At 35.6% G+C, this 24131-nt stretch overlaps 2 long non-coding RNA genes across 18 annotated transcripts; one reads left to right on the top strand and one right to left on the bottom strand.

The window, feature by feature from the left end:
* Window positions 1-972: 972 nt before the first annotated feature.
* LOC130718362 (uncharacterized) lies at window positions 973-4328 on the bottom strand. 9 transcript variants are annotated; one of them, XR_009012603.1, is made up of 7 exons: window positions 4114-4328; window positions 3829-4001; window positions 3411-3452; window positions 3152-3212; window positions 2881-2946; window positions 1951-1982; window positions 973-1830 (listed from the first exon to the last, which is right to left on the bottom strand). It is a non-coding gene; the product is annotated as an uncharacterized LOC130718362 (long non-coding RNA). The 9 variants fall into 9 exon arrangements; XR_009012600.1 differs by having other exon boundaries at window positions 1951-2946; XR_009012599.1 differs by having other exon boundaries at window positions 973-2096.
* Window positions 4329-9028: 4700 nt separating this feature from the next.
* LOC130718364 (uncharacterized) lies at window positions 9029-13279 on the top strand. 9 transcript variants are annotated; one of them, XR_009012610.1, is made up of 6 exons: window positions 9029-9396; window positions 9644-9701; window positions 9928-10755; window positions 10942-11012; window positions 11355-11867; window positions 13016-13279. It is a non-coding gene; the product is annotated as an uncharacterized LOC130718364 (long non-coding RNA). The 9 variants fall into 9 exon arrangements; XR_009012607.1 differs by having other exon boundaries at window positions 11355-12885; XR_009012613.1 differs by lacking the exon at window positions 13016-13279 and having other exon boundaries at window positions 10340-10427; window positions 10519-10755; window positions 11355-12160.
* Window positions 13280-24131: the final 10852 nt, after the last annotated feature.

Here is a 24131-nt window from a genome sequence, read left to right as displayed (position 1 = left end):
TCAACTGTACCACCGTAGTTCACTTTTTAATTGTCACACTGAAGCCAACACCCTGAGATAGTCCAAACTTGATTGATTGATCTCCATTTATTGTTGGGTACAGGTTGATTAATCTCCACGCTAACATGAAAATTTAAGGTAAAAATTTGCTTTTTGGTCGTGATTGATCTTCATGTTCCAATTTACAAGTGACAGTTTCATGGACTATATATATGTCTGTCATCATAAAAAAATTGTTGAATAATGGGAAAGCAATTGGGATAGCATCCACTTACAAGTAGGCTAATTAAAGGTGTGTATGCAGAAAGCAGCACAAGAGGCTCACTACAACATTTTGGGTCTACAGCAACGCCCAGAAACCGTGGCCTAATATCAAAAAACCGTTCCCTTTGGTTTCTGATACGTTTCTGCAAGTGTGGTTGTCTGAGGCGTTGCCTATTCTTTCTACAACGCTTTACTGAGTCATCGGCAACAATAACAGAAAACCGTTCTCAATAAGAAGCTATAGAGAACGTTTTTCTGGTAAACCTATGGCAACGCATTTTCACTCGTTTCTTGTGATGTCACAGGAAAAGCGTTCCCCACGATCATAAGGAGAACATATGCTAAAACGTTATCAAAGGTATTTGAGAACGTTTTTATTTGTAGGTCAAAGAGAACAGTTTTCTAACCGTTGCCATTTCATATACTAAATCCAAACAACACAATCGAACTTTAGAGGACCCTGAGATATTTAAAATACTACATTTCACCTATAATATGTTAACCACATTTGCAGCAATCAAATATAAGATAAATCATAGCTAAATAGAAAGGTATAAATATATGTATAAATATAAGATAAATCATTTCATATCAAAATGATTATGTATGCAACTTGTCTTAAAAATTTCAACTCATTAATTTTTTTTAAAACTTTCAGATTGAACCAAACATATGTATCTGGTTCAGACCAGAGTGAAACAAGAGCTATGAAAGCTAAAATCTAAACTCATGATTTAGATGAAATAAATTTACCAAATAAGAAACATTGAGAATCCAAAATTTACATAAAGTACCTAACAAATGTATTGTATAACTTTCTAGGTCCCAGTTCATAGCCTTTCTTGTGCCCCTTGTTGAGAAGAGTCTTCACTGTTGTTTCCCATTGAATGGGTGAAGTAACCTTCAATTGCATTACAAATGCAATTATTTCTAGTTCATGCATAGTCAACCTAGCTAAGTAGCATTTATTAAATAATCACATATGCAGCTTAGATAAAATGCTATCTTTGCTACTGTTGCAATATCCAGGACAATTCCATGTACCTCAAAACCCAAAAAGTGACTACCAAGACGACCAAACCCTGACTGAATCTCATCGGCTATGACGAGACCTGCTTTGTTTTTGATGCTATAAACTGCAGGCAAGTAACCTGGAGCAAATTTTATTACACACTTACCCCGTCAAACATGAACCTTCCACTTAATAATAAGCAAGCCATTGTGAGTGTCAAAATAACACTATGTTTATCTATGTTTTATGCTTGTACTAGGTCATACACTTAAGCATTTGATGTTGACATTTCTAGTGGTAGGGGAGAGAAGCTAGCTTGTAATAAGTAGGATGTGAATGTGATCTTACCTTTTTTCCAGCTTCCACTTAATAAACAGCGAAGTTCTAAAACATGTGAATGAATTGAATAGTAAAGTGAAACTTACTGCGACGAGTGCGCTAACGAATTGAATAGTAGAGTGAAACTTATTGCAACGAGTGCGCTTCTAGTAAAAAACCGCAGTCACGACCCTTTATAATGTCACCTGGCTTCAGGATATTCTCCATCCCACAATCTGCACAAACACACATCAAATCACATTCTCCAAACCCAAATAAACACAAACAGTACACTTGAAGAGAGATTAAAAGAGAAGAGAAAAAATTGAAAAAAGAAAATGAGTGATTAGAGTCACATCATATTGTCTCTGATCACCAAGAAAAGCCGCTGCAATGAGCAAAAATGCAATCAGAAGTCTTATACAACATTGATCTTTATCAATGGAACCAAATATGTTATATGTCTCCCCTCCTATACACAATAGAAGAATGCTACCATGTTCTGCATGTTGAGAAGATTTAGTTAACCATTACCTACCAGGAAAGAAACACGATATAGTGGGAGGAAAACAATGCAGTAAGGAATTACTAAGAAGTGTCATGTGATGCAAGCTGAATGCAATAGAAGATCATTCTTATTCATTAAATTCCATCATATGTACGCAGATCAGTTTAGTTAACCATTACCTATTTCCAATGCATGCTTTATCCTTCTAAAAATATATACATGCTTTCCAAGCTCATACACACCATTACATGCATTCAAAACTAAATAAGAAAAGACCTGGGAGTGCTTCATTTGGATATGATGTCTACACATTGAATCTGTTGCATAAGGTAATATCTCACTGACTTCATAACTAATATGCAATTGTAGACCCAATCAAAGCATAATAGACCATAAGCAATAAGCATAATCAAGACCACACTACAACCTCAAAATGAAAAAGAAAATGTTTACCCTCAAAATGATCTTGACAACATTCTTACAATCCTAAATCAACATACACTAAAGCTGTTAAACACTGCTTTGAAACACTACACCCACATAACAAAAAAGTCATGGTGAGCAGAAAGTACTTAGCTGCAGTAGTAGTAGTAGTGCAGAAATACAAAAACAGATAATGCATCGATGATAATTAAGAAGGGAACTACATTCATGCACAATGCCAAAAGAGCGAGCTGGTGATAATAATAGTACATAGCCCTTAGCTATAAACATAAACGCTCTTGAGCCATATCTATAGTTTAACATGGAAAATGAAGTATAGAAAACCCATCCTTACATTGGGACTATCTGTGTGCTTGGCTACTGCCTTACTATCTTGCGGGAGTTCCATGATTCTGTTTACCTTAAAGAGAGAGATAGCATGCATCATTAGTAACCACCAATGTATAGCAGGAAAAGATGAAAGTAAATAATAAAATAAGCAGGGCAAGGAGGGTAAAAATTTAACACATATTATGCAAAATTATTAACTACTGATCGAAGGAGGAAAAAACTTCAATAGAAAGAAAATGTAGCCAAATGGAAACAGATTTCCTGAGACTACTCACAGCTCTTGTTCATGCTAGCGTTTTTGAAAGCATCCCATTAGATTCAGGTGGTTCCCACATCCTGAAAAACCCCAAGTTTAAAACATGTTATAGAAAGTCATATTTCTCATGAATAAAATTTTTCGAAATTGAAGCAAAGCATGCGACTGAGAAATTGAATTATTTCTTTTTTTTGTAATGACATGAATCAAAGGTACCAAGGAGACTAGATTTAGACCAAGAAAAATAACAATCACTTCCAATATCAAGCAATACTTACTAGGCCAATATTTGATCCAACAGTTCTCTACCCTCACATAACCTAAGAAGGTAAACACGAGCATATAAACAACACATAAAGAGTGAGAAAAGCACAATGAAAACATAAACCGAAAGTCTATGTGCGGCTAGCTGCATAAGCATTGAAGTTTCTATACAGCACAAATACACTTGTTCAAAACTTCAAATAACATAAAGACTATGTTCATATCTTCTATAATCTATGTTCAAGAATTGATAAATTCAAACCTAAGATCTAATTCTTTCTTATACGAACTTTTAATTGGAATTTCACTTATAAGAGTCCTAGCATATTTAGCATCTAATAAGAGAACAAAGCTAAGTTTTCAACATGCAATTTATCCGTCAAAGTCGTGAACCAGAAGCACAATGAAAACGTTGAAGGCTTGAAGCATTACCTTCCAAAATCGATGAACATGGTGAAGTGTAATCCATGAGCATTCGCAGAAAATCTCGAAGTGAAGGTCAGAGAACGAAGTTTCCTGGCTGGAGCAAAATTCCGATTCATCGTTGCAGCACGAGAATAGCAATTGCTCAGAGCAAGCGAGATCGGGATCGGTGCTTGAATCGTCTGATTCATGTTTCATAATCGATTGCGTGAGGCGAGGTTGAGTGGAATCAGAGATTCAAAATCTAAGAAAAAGAAAAACCCTAGCGACAGAGAGATGAGTGAGAAAGAGAACCAGAACCAGGGTGAGGGGACGGTAAGACATGGTGTCGCCGTCGCTCAGACGCGGCGGTGGACAGCCGATGCACGGCGGTGATGCACGGCGGTGAGTCGCGCGAATCGTGATTCGGCCAGGTGCAGTCGTGAACTCTGAGACGCGAGTCGCTCGAGGAAGGGGAAATCTTCAACGGTGAGCCTAAACCCAAGTTCTTTTTGTTTTTATCTTGAACGGTGAATTAAGTTTCTATTGAAAAAAGTCTTTTATGCTACGGTTCTGCACCTGTGTCTAAATTAAACATTAAAAAACCGTTTTCCTTGAATTTTTCATCCCCAGAAACAACGTAAAACAAAACCGTTTTCAAAAACTCTCTACGGCAACGGTTTACATGGCGTAGGAACGAATGGCGTTGCCGTAGGCCCAAAATGTTGTAGTGGCTCCAGCTAGGCAAGCGAAGGCATTACCTTTGCGCAACAAAGTATGAATTTCAACGACCATTGCGCCATAGATCAGAGTAAAAGCACAAAATGCACGTGTATCCAACTAATTATAAGTCGTTCTAGCTTTCAAAAAATCATGTACCAAAATGAGTCTCTAAAACCTGCAGGTTTCTTAAACAATTTAAAATAACGTTCGTTTTGTGTATGATGAATTAATATAATTTGTAAAAAATATATATAATTGTACTGTGAAATTAATGAATTGAATATATATGACAATATATAGAAAAACGACTTATATGTCTTCTCTATAAATATATCTAAAATCATTTTGAGGAGTCCTTTTTCCTATTGTCACACATCTAGACAATTGCTGTAATTTTTTCAGTTCATCAATTTCACATTATGTGGTACGTACAATTATATATTTATTTTTTCAAGTCATATTAGTTCATCCACACTATAAATTAATAATCATCTTATAATCAACAACATGCTTACAATACTTTGACTGCATAAATATCACACTTCATGCTAAATGATTAATTTGTAAGACGTAAGAATGCATAATCATATCTTTCCTACAATTCTTACATAGTGTTTCCCACTTTTCATTATTCAACTTTAAAACATGCGAGTTTTCTATTTAAACTATCGTCACCTTTTGCAAAAATGTCATCGTTAGTTTGTCATATGTCAAGTAAATGATTTGTCGCTTTGCATATACATTGTGCGATCCCTTTTCATATAGTGTGAGTACATTTCTACAGTCAATCATTTGGAACTCGGAGTTGTTGTCCAAGGATCATCATATGGTTCAGAGTAGGCTATGAGAACATCAATTATGAATATGTATTCTTCCTACATTTTACTTAGCCTAAACAATGACGTTAGAATTTGTCATCGTGGCAGAGATGACGTCACAAAGAAATTGGTGGTAAAGAGAGAAGAAGGGGCGCGGAGGTGAGGGTTACAGTGGACTGGTGGTGGAAGGGGGAGAGGATGGTGTGGCGATTGCAAGAATGGCAATGGGGTAGTGGAGGGAGAAGGGGTGAGTGTGGTAGTGAGGATGGACTGGTGGCTAAGGGAGGCAAAGTGGCACTGTGGCGTCGCAGGAATGGGAAGAATGGCAGAGGGGTGGCGGTAAAGGGACAAGGAGAGGGTGGCGGAGAGAGTGGACTGGTGGCTAAAAGAGGAGAGATGATGTAAGTGGAAGTGGCGTTGCAACGACGTAAGGGTTAAGGGGGATGACATATTTTGTGTGCCAGAGGGGGATGGGGGCGGAGGAGGGGGGAGGGATGGGGTAAGGAAGATAGGGTGAGGGTTTGAGGAAGTTAGTGAATGAAGGGGCTTATGTGAAAGGTGGGGCGGATAAATCATCGAACATTAGTGTCAGCTAGGCCGACACAATCTTGTGGACTACAATATGGACTAGTCCTAGCTCACTTTAATACCATCCCTAACTGATGCTAAGTTTGTCGATGAATGTAGTGTCATCCTAAATTCGCCGTAAATTATCAGTGGGCGGACACTAAGTTGGTTGAGGATCTTAGTGTTGGTTGTAACCGACGCTAACTATCAATAAACCTACTCTAGCTAAAATGTTAAGTTTTTTATGCTATGTCAGTTAAACTGACATTAGTGAGAAAAAATTAGTATCAATATTGGGGCTGACGCTAGTTTTTATTTTAAATTACCATTTTTTTGGGTTCACATGCCCAAGACTCGCACTCATCTGCAAATATGTTGAACTTATTTCACACCAAGAAATTAAAATGATTATTTTCAGTCAAAAAAATTAGTAACGAGCGGTTAGAAAAAAAGTCAATACTACACTGGACCATAAGATTGATTTGGAGGAATTGAGTATGAAGTAAAATGGTCATACATGCTCTTCTACATATGTTTAGTCATTTTGATTTTTTCGGTTTGATGACCTTTCTGAAAAGCTTGATATATATCAACCCTTTTTTTCTTTCGTTGAATAAATATTTTCTTTTTAAAAAGAACATCTTGATAAGAGCATGGCCTTTATTAACTTTCCAAAAGATGACAGAATTATCACAGTTTTCTATTGCCTTCCTTTTTCCCTTTCGCTCTTGGACTTCGGATTCGGATGGAATCAAAAGCATTATAGGTAAGCAAATTAATTTCGTAACATCTAGATGCCTTTATCTGCAATGAAGATTGAATATTATTTTAATATAAGTGAACTTTCTTAAGGTCTAAGTATGCCTATAACCAATTTAAAACTAAAGTATTTAGAGGATAAACTATAAATTAAAGAGAAGGGACGAAGGTATACCAACCAATCACTTAACCTGCAGCAATTTGCTTTTGCGGTAGCACAAATTAAAGGAAAAACGGCTTCAGACCAGATTTTAATGCTGCTTCATTAACCAATAATTTCATCACTATAATTTAGTGGTTTTTTTTTTTTTTTGGGCAAAGAAATATATTGATATGAAGTACAAAGGGGTACTTCAACCCAATACAAAGAGAGAAAAAGAAAAGTAGCAAGCAAAGCTAAATACATTACATAGCTACAACTCAAGCAAAACCCTAAGAGAAACCCCTTTGAAGAGAGACTAAAGAAAGAAATGTCTCATTAAAACCTTACTAGGAAAAACTCTCATTGGGGAAAACCTTACTAGTAGATGAGTTTGGTTTTATAGTGAAGCACCAAAACAAAAATATTAAGTTTTTTATTTACATCAGAAAGATAAATTGCACCCTATAAAAATTGAACCCCGAGCTCAGAGGCTGATGTAGCTCACATTGAGGGGGTTCATGAGGGGGTTCGGAAAAAAAATTGCACTTACTCCTCTATATAATTTTATTTTGAACCCCCTCAAAGTTTTAAATTATACTAGTATATCAAGTTTTGCACATATTTGTACAACTATGACTTGTATAATTTCTCATGTATAAACATACTAAAGTTGTTTTTAATTATATTTTTACCGATGTGTTTATTTGATAAATTTGAATCATCTAACTCTGGGTCCTGGATCCGTCACTGCCCAAGCTTTCCCCAACTAATCCATATGTCACATTACTCTTACCACTTAAGCTATCATTTAGAGATAAAGATAAAACTTAAACATAAATAATGTTATCTCTCTTTGAAGAATGTTTATTAATTTCCTATAAAAATCATTTTTTAAGTAAAGTATCAAAATCTGAATCACATGATATTCAATTCATTTTTATCATAATAACTTTGTGAGAGACAATTACATCCAAAAATATTGGTGCGTATGTACGCACCACTTGTTGCAGTTTCAACCTGCTAGAAGTGTGTTTTGTGTTCTTTTTGTTACTTCATTTATTTCACAAAGATTATTGTTTAAGCGTGTGGCATAAAGTGTAAGATGACAATTATTGATCGCATAATGTTATTAAAGTATCCTTATTTAATTTTACTAGCACCATGTGCAGCTATTAAACTCAACTTGGATAAAGAAGAATCTAGTTGATAGAGAAGAGTTGTAGTTGATTAATATTAAATGTGATAGGTGAAAGAAAAAATTTATTAATGAGGATATAGGTGGTAAAAATTAGTAAAAAATGTATTGGCTTTTTAATACAATAAACTTTTTAAAATATTTTAAAGAGTGTCTAAAAAACAGTGTTTTTGGAATGGAGGGAGTAACTCCGCAACAAATTGTTGTCGTTGTCAAATGTCGTACAGTCGGGTTATGTCTAACAATAATTTTCCATAAAACTAAAAACAGAAATTGAGGAAGTGAACAAGCCCTAAAGTTTTGGCAATCCTCATTATCTAACTACATGAACTTAAAATTGTTAGAGTATGAGGAAGAGACAGAGGGAGAACTCTATAATGGGCTTAAGAGATGAGATCGGAATAGTGATTCCAACATCACATCTTGACCCAAAATCTTAAGGCATTGAGTTTATCCCGTTAATAACCAATGTGGTACTTATTACTCACACTTGAAATTTTCAATATTCTCCCACTCAAATGTGAGTCAAGAGTGAGCCTCAACATCATACTTCCCCTCAAGTGGAAGCCATGCCGGGCAGTACAAGGGCACCGACCATTACCAAACTAAATATTCGGCCCAAATAGAACCATCGGCTTTGATAACGCTATTAGAGTACGAGGAGGGGACAAAAAAATATGGAGAACTCTATAATTGGCTTAAGAGATAAGACCAGAATAATGGTCCAACACCACATCTTGATGCAAAACCTTAAGACTTTGAATCTATGAGTCTTCACACTTATATTGTCTTTAATTAACCCGTTATTAGCCAATGTGAGACTTATTATTCACACTTAAAATTTTTAACATGAACCTAAAACATCTAGAGGAGTAATGGTGAAATATCACTACCGCAAAACTTACCTTTAGCGACACATTTGTAGTGGCAATCACTCTTTTGCCGGAAATTTAACTAAAAAATTAAAAAATTTGTTAAGCTTAAAGATTAGTCAGATTAATTTAATGTACACCGGCAATTAGTGATAACTGCACGGGAAAACACACTTAGCTCTTCATTCCCTCATTTTTCTTCTCATTTCCATATCTGATTGCGAAGGCTAGGGATTGTTCTGCTTTCCTGTGAAATTGAACCACAAGGTGCGTCAATAGTGAGAGAATCGGAGAGGACGGTGACGGCGAATCAGAGGCGGCGGCGCCGATCGCTGAACCCCGGCGTTGCAATCCAAAGGAAGCGGAGCTTGGTCACGGTTCCGGTGGTTGTCCATATGACGGTGCGGTGAGAGGCTGAGGTAGTTCATCTGCTTGGGGCACTTGCGAATGGCGTTCTTTGCAGTTTGCATAGATGCGACCGTCGTCAATGTTGCGTTGCTCGATGGCTTTCTTCACCTTCAGGTTCTCCAATTTCTCCTCCTTCCAAAACCACACGATAAACACCTTTCTGTTTCCAAATTATTGATTTGTGTTGCATTTTGTAACAAGTTTACAAGAACAATTAGGGTTCATAAGAATATTGCATTGCATCGATTTACTCACTCTGTTAATTACAAGTTCACATCAACAATAAGGATTTAGAAAACGAAAATTGAGTTTCTGACAAAAATAATGAGAGGATCTATTTGCTGTGTTGTTTTTTTTGTAGCATTTGGCAGGGCAACAACATGCAGATGATACAGTACACTTTTTCTCCCACAATTTAGGTAGGATCCTACTTAAATTCAATATTAAGTGACCAACTATAGTTCTTGATTGTAATTACTGAAGTTTGAAATAATTCCATTGTCTAGACTCTAGAGCATTGAAGGAACGAGTTTGGGTGCTGATTTGACTGATTTATACAAATATTCTAATCTTATGAACTATAACTATTGTTATCTCTATTTTCTTGATTAACAACATGCTTAAACTGTTTTACATGTGTTTCAGGTGAAACAAGCAGCTTTAGATGATGTTGACCACTTGTTTCAAGGAAAGTCTGAATACTAGAAAATCATGGTCTTCTAAGCACATGGTGTTCCAGTAAATTTTGAAGTTGCAATTACATTATTAGTAGTAGTCTTACTCTGAGCTTTTGTAGTACTTGATTTGTGTGTGGACCACGAAATTGTCACTTCAGAGCATAGATTATAAACATATGATCTTGTGGTGTGAAGATGTTTAGTTTACTCCTTATATGTTATGTAGGTGGACTCTTGAATCGCTTGAACTTAATTTTTTAGAATATTCATGGTGGAAGAATTGTACTTCACCCCATCAAGAATGTCCCGTCCAAATTTGAGCATGTGGAAAAAGGGGATTCATTTTGAATTTTTGATCAATGATAATTTGTTTCTTGCAGGTGTTTGGCACTTTGATCAAAGACTGCTTCATGAGGAAGATGCTGGTTGATCTTGAATATCCTTCTTTTTAGTCTTTCTTTACATTTGGTTAGTAAAGTTCTGTGTTAGATTTTAAAGGCTATAAGCTTAAAAAAAAGGGAGGTCTGGTTTTACTTATATATGCAAGCCTCTTGTGCAGCAGACTTACAATAGTAAGTGAACCTGTCTTTCTGATCTTGAGAGAAGAAACACGTGTGAATCCATAAGAAGAGAAAAAATTTATTGTTCAGATTCATTAGCAGATTATTGGAGTTCTAGATACACGCTTGTATAAACAGGAAAGCAAGCTACTTAAAATCTTCGGCTTTATGTGGAACCCTCTAATGGGTCATGGAAGTTGCTGCTATCATCGGAATTGCATAGGCAAATGGAGGGGGTACGTTCTGTTCTTCATGGCATTGGCATATATGCTGATTAGGAACAATATTTTTTATATATGTTCTCACTTAGATGAATATGATATTTTTCTAGGTCTCAATATTGTGTAAGAAAGCATCCCTCTGTCCTATCAAACTATGAATCTTAACTGCTTTGAGATTTACACTTTGATTTTGTTGCACAGGTAAGATTTTGCACATTATACAGCGCTATGCTTCGGGGAATTTAGTGACAAGATTAAGCTCTGGATCACAGGTAAGATTTTGCACATTATCACTTTGAATAAATTTACACTTTGATTTTGTTGCACAGCGAGATTATTCTTCAGGACATGTTCTGTTTGCAACTATTTGTAGGTAATGTCATCTTTTACAGTTTCTATTGGTTTCCTGCCCAATTGTGCAACCATACTCTAAACTTGTACCATACTTGTTTCATATATGTACTTCTAAGAGAAATGTTAAATGTTTAGAAATAAGGGGTCCATTGATGATTCAAAGTGGAAAAAAGGAATGATGAGATTTGTGAGCTATTCCCAAATTATGAACAAAAAAATGAAAAACATTTACTTTCAGTTGAGTTTGCTTTTCTCCACAGGTCATGCCTGGGTGGCTGATGTGCTAATCTTGAACTGGGTATATACTAAGCTGTTGTAGCTTGCTGATTATGAGGGGGAACAGAACAGGTATCATAATAGTTTGAAAAAAGTAAGAGCAGAACTCATAAAGGTACCATCCTCAAACCTCAACTCTAGATGGCTCCTCTCATTTTCTTTTATAGTCATCACTGTAATTGGACTCTTTGGGTGGGTAGATTTTCATATAGTTGTTGTGTAAGCCTGATGCAGCAGCGGGTGAAGCTGACTCTTGGCTATCTTGAGCTTCAACAGTGGCTTGCCTCATCAAGGTTATGTTAAAAATTTGTACACTCCCGAGTTATTCCTTAGATTTTCTGAAAGTCCCCATAATACATGTAAGATTTCTTGTGGTTTTAATTTAACTCTGAAATGTCCTTTAACCTTTGACAGTTAATGTGAATGAGGTTGAAGCTTTATTTGGCTTGTCTAAGATACTAAACAGTCCAATAATTGATGATGGCATAATTCACAAGGTCTCTCCATTTAAGTTAGTTGTAGCACTACAATTTCCATATTTGGTTTATCATTATGTCTTGCTTGTGTGCTCAATGTAGGTCTATTTTCTCCTATCATCAGTTAAAGTTAATATCTCTATATTCATTTGTATTATGTGTCTGATTAGTCTGTGAGCTAGATCCTTTGTAAATTCTCATTTATCACTAGGTATATAGGTGCATTTAAATTTATGTTCTTAATGGGGGCTGTCATAGTGATGACTTGAATATTCCTTGTCATAATATCAATTTATTGTAGTATTAATTCTTCATTTTATTCTTTCTCAACAAAGTCATTGTTACTGGTATTTCAAGGGATTTATCATTTTGGCAGATATGAAACTAAATTCTGGCGGTTTAAAACCGCCAAGAGTAGCTTTATAATGGTAATGCACAATATGACATTTAGCGGCAATACTAACTGCCGGAAATTATGGCCGCTAACATAAGACGGCTTTTACCGGCTGTTCTTGACGTCTTTACCGGCGCCCTGTAAAAGCGCCGGCAAAGCCTTTACCGACTCCCGATACACCGGTGGAAGGGTGGTTGTCGGTAAAAGTGTTTGCGGCCATTTTTATTGCCGTTAAAAGCAGTATTTATTGCCACTAAAAATGTTTTTTTGTTGTAGTGTATATTAGTGCTCACACTAAAATTCGGGTTAGCACTCATAAGTCACCTTATACTAAAGAAAACATGTCTTAGGTCCCGTTTGGGATGAATTTTAGTTTTATAGTTTGAAAATTTTAAAACTCAAAACTAGTTTTCAATTTCATAAATTCAGTTTTAATTTTTTATGATTTTTAGTTTTAAAAATTTATTGATAACTTTGTAAATGCACAATAGTCAGTACCACTGTTATAAAACTACTTCTATAAACATTACCCGGTGGCAATGGTGAACGTTATCTAGTCGTGCTGGTAGTGGTGTAGGAGGAATTGAAGGTGGGTGTTGTTCGGTATCAATGACAGTAGTGATCGTGGCAGGCCAGTGGTGGAAGGTGGTACAATCTTTTCTTTTGTAGGGACACAATCCTATTTTTTTTGTCTAATTAATGAACACAATCTCTCTTTTTTTTCAAATAATGAACACAATCTCAAAGTACATATTTTTGGAATCTATGGACGCAGGCACTAAAAAGATTTCGTGGACCTAAGAAGGCCCAAGAAAATGCAATAAATCGGGCTGGAAGAAGAAAAGAAACTCGGACCACTTGTGAGGGAACTTTCTGGCCATATGTGTCAAAAAAAATTGACAAAAAAAAGTGCCAATTTTATCTGATTAAGTTATATTGTGGTTAATTGGTTAATTACTTTTAGTGTAGGGTAAAAAGCATAAATTATGAAAATCCACTTTTACATAATGTAACTTAGTTTTGTGATGTTTCTGTTGTGTGTTGCAGTTGGATAACTTTGCTAAGTTATGATAAGTGTTTTATATTTGTTGATATAGAAGTTGTTCAATTAATTTTGCTAGTTTACTAGTTACCGCAATTTATATACTAATATAACTAGTTTTTTTCGAAGAATACTTTTTTTTTGGTACAATTTTTGAAGAATACTAATTAATATAGCTAGTTAAAAATCAGTGCATAGTATATCGAATTTAACATAATAATATTAATTTTGAAGAGCGGCATTATTTAGTACGAACCTAAAGTTTACAAAACGCAAAAAGATCAGCTTAAGATTAAAGATTGAGATTAATTATGTTGGGAAATAATCTGTTGGGGAAGATGCTTCAACACTTGGATTGATAAAGATGTTGATGACGGAAGCACTTGAAGATTCAAAGCGTGCATACGCACTAACCTTTAGGTTCAATTCGCCCCCACTAATTAATGTATATTGGATGCAATTGAGAAAACCGGCGAATTCCCTTTAGGATACTTTGAATTCCTTGATGTGGTTTGCACTAACACACCAAGCGTATCTTTGATAATAGTTTACAGAAGTATGATTCTCACACTTCACTCATGCATTAGTGAAGTTAAGGATGATTTAGGAAAAAGTAAATGGAAGAGAAATTGGCCAAAATGAAGTCCAATTTCGTGCATATGGTCTGTCTCAGTTTTCTGCCCAAATATCTCTTTATATAGAGATATTAACATCCCTTGGTGAAGAGATATATCTCTTGGAGAAACAACTACAGAACACCCTTATATATTATTAATGTTCAGAAAAAGGACACAACCTTTCCATGGCTCAACTGGTAAACACGTCCTCACACAAAGGGACGCGCCTCGCAGGTTCGAATCCTGTCCATTGCACCTTTTGGCTAAAATTTTGAACCCGGGACACAGAGGTAAGTGGAGAATTACACAACCACTACACCACTATCAACATATTGATGTTAACTCGAACATTAATAAATATAACAATTAATACAAACATATTTCCAAGTTTATATATTTTGGAAATATTTCTCACAAATTATAACAATAAATGGGATGATTATTTTTGAAAAGCCCATGCAAAAGTATTAAGGTAGTATTGAAGGAGAATTAGGAATGGAAATATGTGAGGTCAGGTAGGCTTGGCATCGTTTAAGTCTGACATTCATTCTAATTTTATAGTTTAAGTTGTCTTGTGGTTTGTCATAAACTAAATTTTGGTGGATCACAAGAAGATGGATCATCACATTGGGCTAACAAAAGCATATCAAAGTGGATTAGACATCACATCTTTCACCCAAAACCTGAAGTGCTCATTACTCATAAAGTGTATGGGTCATCTCACTTATAAAGTGCTCATTACTCATCTAATCTTCCAATGTGAGACTTCTTACTCACACTTGACATCTCAACAATCTCTCCCTCAAGTGTAAGTAAATCTCAAGCGAAAACCTCTGAATCTTTGCACCGTTGTTGGATCTCCATCAACGGGACACGTCGCCTAACCACTATTTCTAAGAAAACTTTCGACACAAGGAGTCATCACCATGGTCGCACTAACTATCGGCTCTGATACCAGTTGTTAGGGAAAGATGCCAAATAATATAATAGACAATAATTTAGTGGAAGCTCCTAAATCGACTTTTCCCCTCAGTGCAATTAAAATAGGCTTCGGACAAACAACTAAGACAACAATAGTAAGCACAGAACATAACAAATATAATCAAGAGACGCCAGTTTTTTTTAAGCTTAAATATGGTTTTTAATCACATTAAGTCATTTGGCTCAATTTTGACCAGTCAGCGATTCAGTGGTGAACCTAGTCAGCAGATGGTGTCCACGTAGATTATTTCGCATCAATTTAGTCCTTGTAAAAATTTTAAATCATATTTTTAGTATATGTTCTTCCACGACCATCTTCTTCCTCTTCCACCACCATCTTCTTCTTCTCTCACCTTCATCTTCTTTCTTCTTCAATTCTCATCCAAATGATGAAATTCTTGTTCCTTTAAGCTTCTGGGCACTTGCATGCTTCATCTTCTTCCTCTTTCACTCATCCTCTTCTTCCCTAATTTTATTTTTTAAGAATGTGACCAACAAATTTTAACTTGTAGATGAGAATTACATCCATGTATGTTTACAGTAACCATATAAATTGTTGTAAAAAAACTTTTCTTAATTTGCTGGTTATGGACTGAGGAGGAAGATGAATAGGAAGGGAATGAAGGAGGTAGAGGAGTGTGGGAAAAAACATCTGGGTTAAAGGTTGTGGTCTGAAAAAATATTTCGGGCAGATGATGGAGGTTGGTGAAGAAGGTAGAGTAGTGTGGTGGTGGGAAGGAAGGACTGAAAATATGATTTAAATCTTTTTCAAGGACTAAAGTTGATGCGAAAATATACATGTGAACACCGCCGCTGACTAGGCTTGCCACTTGACCGTTGACCGGTCAAAATTGAGCAAAAAGACTTAATTTGATTAAGAAAATATTTTAGGGATTATATTTCAAATAATTTTTTCAGGGACCCAATTTGAATTCCTTTACAATCGCAGGGACCAAAAACCTGTTTAAGCTTTTTTTTATGGGCAAATGTTAGTTGTTAGTAATATTAGTAAATTAGTTTTTCTCAGGGTTCGAACCTTGAACCATTCACCTGTCCCATAGACACCAGAATTATTAATATGGGAAAAACCGTAAAAGGGAAAATAAAATCCACGGGACCAAGCTAGTAAAATTCTCAACTAATAAATTAATGTGATACACCACAAGTCCTCTTGGAACCACCAAGGATCATCAGAGCAAATACAATCTTCACCAACAAAGTGGGTAACACTGAAACACAGTACAAAGAGAAGGCAAAACACTAAAAGAAAATTACTAACGTGGCAAAACAAAATCTCTGTGTGCATATTTAATGAAATTTGGTGGGAATGTTGGAAATATGCTCCTTGAGGTACACAAAAAATCCATAACAAAATTCAACCTTTAGGTACTGTGGAATGGCCCAGGTTTCACGTGGAAAACTAGGAAATCTCAACATTCCACGTGAAATTGGTCAAGTTTCACGTGAAAAGCTTGAAAAACTCTAGTTCTCATTTGAATATTTGCTACTACCACCAAGATCTGCACCGACGACCGCTCCGCTCGGGCGCCTCAGTGACACTCTCTCCTCTGTGGCTTCATGAATTGCCAAGCATCCATCACTAACTACACTTGGATTCACTCCTTAGCGGATTTCGACTTCCATGACCACCATCATGCTGTCTTAATCGACCAACACCCTTTGTGGTGCTAAAAGCAAGCCTACGCTCTGGATACATTAGCATGGGATAACACCACAGGATTCTGGTCTTATTGTGTTGGCCTTCGGGATCGGAGTAATGATTAACATGTGTGTAAACTTGAGTTTTCCTACCTTTCCACGTGAAACTTGGGCTATTTCACGTGAAAATTTGAGTTTGCCTAGCTTTCACACACAGTAATTTCACCCAAATCAGAGCATTTTAACAGTACCACACTTCTGTCAAGACTGAAGAATAAGTTTTCTTCTCTCTCTGTCACTCGGCTGCAATGTTCCCTATTCTTTCTTTTTCTCTGAAGAGGCTTCTTCCCTCTCGTTCTCGCTGTGTCTCTCTCCTTTTCTAGAAATTCCAATTCTCTCTTCTTGCTCACATGACGGTGACTACCAACATGAAATAAGGGTGTAACCCCTTAATTGAGATAACATGGGCTACGACCCACTCTTTACATCAATTCATTTTTTTTTTAATATATGTAATGTGGGCTCACTTGATTGGTGACTCACATACAACAAGTTTAAAGGTCTAACTTGACTTCCTAACATGCTTTTTTTTAAACAACATACTAACCCGTTTAAAAGCATATCTAACAAAAAATGTCTTTTAAAGTTGTCAGTATACCAGTGGTCTAGGTCAATAAGCAAATAGATATTTCTTCATATCATTGCATTTTCATTTATTTATATTATTTAGAAAAATAATATTTTACAACCAAATAGAATTTTATGATAGTCCGAGCTCAGCCATTTTACTTAATCTGACTTTTTAAAAAGCTCAAGCTTGGTCTTTTTAATAAATGAGTAAAACCAAGTCAGGTCTCTGAAAAACCAGGCCACAAACCCTAACAGGCTATTTGGTATACTTTCACCTCTAAGAAAAATGTATGTAGTAAAATGTGAATATTTGTCTGAATTGTCACTAGTCGAGACCATGGCCATGAACCTCCAAACCCCCATCTCGGCCACCCTCACAGAAACCAGAACCTTCTACCATCTCACACACAACCACCCTCATCGAAACCTCTCTCATCAACGAAACCTCTCTCATCATCGCGGAACCCCTCATCCCATCGGTCTCACCGCATCATCGTCCTCATCATTACAACACCCAAATATGGAACCCACATCATCGTGCGTCCTCCTTTGTCGTAACCACTTCAGTGGTTTTCAAACCCATAACCACACTGAACCCTAAACCCAAAATCGATGGGTTTTCCATTGATCAAAGTAGAACCGAGCAGATCTAAAAAGGAGATTGAAGCTTGTTGGGGTTTCCTCTTCTTTTCTTTGTGTGCTTCAGAGATCTGGATATCACAGAACCATAGATGCAAAGATTGAAGCTTTTATGAGTATCTCTTTTCTAGTCTTCAAGTCTTACCAGGTCACCTATACGAGCTCGCTCTCTACTCCCAGATTGTGAACAATTGAGATGCTACTTCTCTCTCCGCTCACCGCCTCATTACCAAGTTTCTATTTTTGTGTTGTACTCCCTATGTTCCTAATTATAAGACCTAATACAAAAAATTGCGCTTATTAAGAAAGCATTAAATGTGTCTAATTAGTGTCTTGGTTTTTTTAAAATGCATACATTCTTCTATATTTACCCTTTGTCATTTTCTCTCACTAATTAATAATAGGTTGTAATAAAAACTTTGGAATTGAAAACACGCAATTAATGTGAGAGGTATATATGGAAGAGTGAAATATTTTTTTCTACATTATGGTAAAAGGTCTTATATTTAGGAACATGAAAAATTTAAAACTAGGTCTTATAATTAGAAGCCGAGGGAGTAAGATGTAAATGTTCAACCTTTGGATGAATGGGTTGCAGGGATAACATATGCTGCATTTTTCTTATTAATTAAATTTGTTTTGTTATTTATTTGGGGTTTTAAATTAGTTTTCTTAAAAATATAAATGATTTTTCAAATGCTATCTACGTGGAATTAGAATATGGGTCCCATGTCAATTAATCAATGCCATATCACTCACTTCCGTCAAATTTTGGACGAAGCCCTAACGGAGGGACCAAAAGTGCTGACGGCAGAAACATGTGATATGCAAATTGCTCGTTTTAAAACAGTGAGACCAAAATCGCACAATTGTGATAGACCAATGACGAAAAGTAGAATTAAACCAAAACAAAATTAACTAAACTTTAGTTTAGTTGGATTTGAAAATTGACGTTAGTTTCTGAATTTGTAGGAATTGCAATGGCTGAATTAGGATGGCTACTCATTTACGAAGCTTCATTGGATTGTTTGAAAAGTTTGTTCCATGCTTCAAGTTATATTGCTCCCTCTTTAAGTAAGCACAAAAAGATGATTGATTTGTATGTTGCTCGTGAATTTATGTTTCTGAGTGATGGTAAAATGTACTTACATGGGGGAATAAAAGAGGCAAGGGTATTCGAGGGCAACAATGGCTCTGAAACCTATTTCAAGTTAATAAGGCAGCTTGTTGGGCTACGGTGATTTAGTGAACAATACATGCAAAATCTAAGGTTACAAAATCTAGTGTTTAATATAAAAAAAGTTATCCAAGTATCTTAAGGCGATTTTGTTCGTAAAATTAAGTTTTTCTTAATGTTGATGTCTACTACACCATTCTTCTCTTTATGAGATAAGAATTTGGAATTTGGCACTTATTAAAAGTTGTTGCGGTGGCTTGAATTAATAGTTGAAATATTTGATGTTGTTTCATATTTTCATCTAGTAATTTTGTCTTTTTATTGGAGACTCTTGCTCATTGATATACATTTTTTTCTTTTCTTCTTTGTTATGTTTTCAGCCCACTGTTTATTGCGAGAATCAAACACCAATGAGTGTTGCCCTAATGGAGTTCATTGATACAAGAGAGCATGTGGCTCTTAGTAACATACTGTTGTCACTATTTTTGTTTGAAATTCAATATATTTAGGAGTTCTTTGTGCAAACAATGATTTTGTTTACCACATTTTTCTGATAATTTCAATTTTAACAAGTGGTCTTGCACTTGCTGAACATGTATCATCAATCTTGCAAGCAACACGAACATATCACGTAGGTATTGATACTTGTACTGGTTATTTTAATGCTTATAATAGGATGCAAAGGCTTTACTGTTGCTTAGTTTATAATTCAAAGCGTATAATTCTAGGCACATTCAACAAACGTGATCTATGCAGAGTTGAACTATTTGGTTCTCATAGTTTTGCAGTTCATTTTAATAAGATGATTACTTGTTTAATAATAGTAACTTCTAGGTAGGGCTGAGCATCGGATGGGTACGGTCGATTTGGGGCTCATTTTAGCCGAACCGACCAAAACCGAACTGAGCATAATGTGATATGCCGCCAACCATGATCATTGTCGGTTTTGTCGGGTTCGGTTTTCGCCGGGTGGCGGGTGGTTAGGGGCGGCACCGAGTATTACAAAACAAAGGAGAAGATGGAAAAATAGATGAAAAGAAAGATTAAACAAAAATAAAAATCAACATAAAACAGAGAAAAATTCTGGAACAAAAATACATAGCATACGATCAACAAAAAAGCTTGCTCTCAGTCCCCACACTAGAGATAGAAAGCTCTTATTTTGCAAGGTTTGTGCGATTGTGATGACTTGATGAGAAACTAGACCTCCCAAACCTCTGATAGAAGATGATGAGTGACCAAGAGATTGGGAGAGGGAACCCAAGGCCATACATGACACCTTCGAAGATCAACTGCGTCAACCGTCGTTTGCACACTAACTGAAAAAAAACCTCCACTCATTTTCTTCTATGGAAGGATGACGGGGTGGAAAAATAAAGAAGATAATAAAATGGAATAAGACATTTCTTCCTAAGCCACTTTTGCCATATTCTGGAAGTGGTATGAAGTTGTTTTTGATTTTTTAGTGAGATGTGTGGTAAATGGTAATAAAGAGGATGACGTAAAGCCTGCTCTCCTTTACCAATTTCAACGTGTAGTAGTGGATAAGTACAAAAGGTGTAACTTGCAAGGAGTGAGAAAGACATCACAATTACTTGATTAGACAAATATGCTGAAAATCATGCCAGTAAGTAGTCACGTGAAGAAGATCAGCATATAACACCTATTTTTAAATTCAAGCTAAGCCTTAATGTGTAACTTCAGTCGGTTGCGGGTACCGACCGGAGAAAATTTTAAAACCTGCACCTACCCAAATTAACCGTTTTTAACCAATCTTTTTTGCGCGTACAACCCGATATCCGTGCCTAACCGCCCGAAAAGCTGAACGTTGCTCCAGTTTTTTCAGGTTCCGGTTGGTCCGGTTTTTATGATCAGCCCTACTTCTAGGGATGCACTTCTTTAAAAGTAGAATACATTTCTCATATATTTCCTAAACTAATTTCTAAGTTTGACTTTTTTGGGCACGACTAAGCCGAGATTAGGAAACTCTTCTATCAACTATCAACATGAACAAGAAAATTATATTTGGAATTGAAATGTTATATCTTCGGCGGCTTTTATTTTCTTAACGTTGAAGATGAAAATGAGATCCATAAAGTTCCGCCCATTGCTTCTCTTACTTTTGGCTTGTTATACAGAATGCTAGAGCACCTTTTATTACACATTCCTATTTATATTTTGCAGATTACCTAAGAAATTTGTCAAAGGGTCTAAAGTATTTGTTATTGATCCTATCTTTCCAACTGGTACGTGCAGTTTACTCATTTTGACCTTTGTCTTTATCATAGAATGAATTCTTGTAAGTTTTTCTCTTGATTGGTCATTCAGTCTTTCACATAATATATAGTTGTACAAGAGGCGGCCTAGAAGTTGAACCTTTTATCTTATCTTTATATATTTTCACATAATGCAAGTTCTCTATTACATCTCTTTGGGTATGTATGTATGTATGTATGTATGTATGTATGTATGTATGTATGTATGTATGTATGTATGTATGTATGTATGTATGTATGTATGTATGTATGTATGTGTGTATGTATGTATGTATGTATGTATACCTTAAAATAATATTTTGCATGCACTATTACCATTGTTGCAAATGTTCGGCACCTCTATGTTCTTGTAATCTTTTTCTTATTAAATTGAATCATGCCATAGTCAACTTCTTTGTGGTTACATGAGTTTGGTGAGTCTGCTATCATGGATTGGGTTATTGGGCTACGTATTTGACTTTAAAATTATCTTTCTTTAAAATACAATTGACATTAAACTAGCACAAAACTAGAAGTGTAGACTGCATACATATCAGATTGGTTTAGTTTTTTCTTAGTTTCAAATATTTTACAACCCATGACTGAATAAATTTTGTTTGAAATTTCAATCTATTAGAATTTAATTGCGTTAATGGTTTGGTTTAAACTTTGGACACTCTAATGCAATAAGTCATATTTACACATCAATTTTGTATTCATATACTTGAAAATATGCTCTACCATAATGTGTTTTCATAACTCGTATGACTTATTTATTATTATGCGATTTTATTTTCTGTATGAATTGCAGATGGTACCATTATGACAACCCTAAATATCTTAAATGATTCTGAAGCTAGCAATGATCACATTACCAATACTAAGACTCGCGCTTTGTGCGGGCAAGTTCTTGTAGTTCACAATGACTTCTCAATAAATAAAATCCACACAAAATATGATATGACAAAACATGTTTAAATCTAATCGCTTATGTGCCGACCTAATCGCTTATGCATTTAATAATCACACTTCTTATAATTTTACAAGTTAAAATGCTTTTCATAATGAAAACTCTCACTTCATCTAATGTCCTTTGTTTTTTGCGTGTCCTATTGGTTAAGGATGACATGAGTAAAAAACCTTAGTTTCTTCTTTATGCCTTACACCATGCATTTGTATTTTAAAATTGTCAATACTCATGCATACATGTGCAATATAATTAAGGTAATTGATTTTCGGACCCCCCCGACATCTATTCAGACCCCCCACACATCTATTTTCAATTTTCGCTCGCACTTTGAAAGTGCTTTTGAAAGTGTGTTATGTTGCGTTATGGTCGCACTTTGAAAGTGCGTTGATAAGTGTTTTTGCATTTTAAAGGGGGTTCAAATAGATGTGGGGGGTCTGAATAACAACTCCCTTTAATTAAGTTATGCATATAAGTGCATTATAATTAAGTTATATTCTCTCGTCTCGAGATATAAAAAAAATGAATATCAAATTCCCTTCTCTCTCTATCTGTACCAAAATGAAAAACCCTTAATGAAAAACCTTTAACGAAAAACTCTTAACCAGATTCACCGCTCTTCTTCTCTACAACTGAGCTTTTCCATGGATTCCTATGGCGGGTCTTCTTCTCGCGGACATGGCAAACACAAGAAGTACAAAAAGGGCAAGATCTTTAAGGAAGGATCTGATTACAAAGAAACACCTAAATTCATATATGTTATGTTCTACCCATACTGTAAAGGGGGAGAATACCAGTGGAACACTTGTTCGACAATCATTGTCAAAATATTCGGATGACAAAAGCGTTGATGAAAAATCAGAGCTATGAATTTGATCAACTATTGGTTCTAGATGACGACGAGGAAACTTTGGTTATGTCTACCAAAAGATCGCTTATCAAATATGCTCAGCAGAATTGTCCTCATATTATACATCCCAACTCTGTCGTCCGTGGTTATATTTCTAACTTAACATATAATGAATGCAATGTTCGTATTGGTAAATATTCTGGTTTCGCTCCAAAAAAAATAAGGCAGTAGGTAACCAGAAAATCAATATCTTGAAAGCTTATCACATTAGGCAATCAGTTCTCATATTCAGAAATAAGTAAATTAATAAGGATATTATGAATGATAACCTATGTCTTAAAAAATCATCTTGTTCTTTAAAAGATGAATCATTTATTCGCCCATGGCTATATTTCTAACTTAACATATAATGGATGCAATGTTCGTATTGGTAAATATTCTGGTTTCGCTCCAAACAATAAGGTCGTTGGTAACCAGAAAATCAATATCTTGAAAGCCTATCACATTAGGCAATCAGTTCTCATATTAAGAAATAAGGAAATTAATAAGGATATTGTGAATGATAACCTCTGTCTTAAACAATCATCTTGTTCTTTAAAAGATGAATCATTTATTCTATACTGCTTTCTTATGGTCACGAAGATTGGTAAGTTGCTTTGTAGAAAGCCTGAATATTCTGATGAATGGGACACAACATTTAAGTTGGGGCTATATTTGACGTGACAGCATTGTATGCCATGGATACCGGGTATTGGGTAGAGTTTGATGAGTATATGAGTCTTCGTGTTCCAGGTTTTATCAATAATTGTCAGCTATCTGGAAATGTCACCAAAGGCTCTAAAGTGAAAGCGGTAGTTCTTGATGTTTCAAAGAGAGAACGATATGTTTATTTAACCCTAAAGATGTGTTCCTTAAGAAGTTTGAAGAAAGTTCTTCTAGTCAATCTGGAAAGAAGAGACATCAAATGGAAGCAAACTTGGTAGTTGATGAGATGGTTGATGCAATAGTAGAAATTGTTATAGCAACCCACTTGGTGCTATCAATTTTTGAGAAAATTCATGCTATAGAATGCAT

This window comes from Lotus japonicus, chromosome 5, assembly GCF_012489685.1.
Source record: "Lotus japonicus ecotype B-129 chromosome 5, LjGifu_v1.2".
NCBI classification, from domain to species: domain Eukaryota; kingdom Viridiplantae; phylum Streptophyta; class Magnoliopsida; order Fabales; family Fabaceae; genus Lotus; species Lotus japonicus.
The sequence above is the reverse complement of the archived record's forward strand: the minus strand, read 5'-3'. Positions and strand labels throughout refer to the sequence as shown.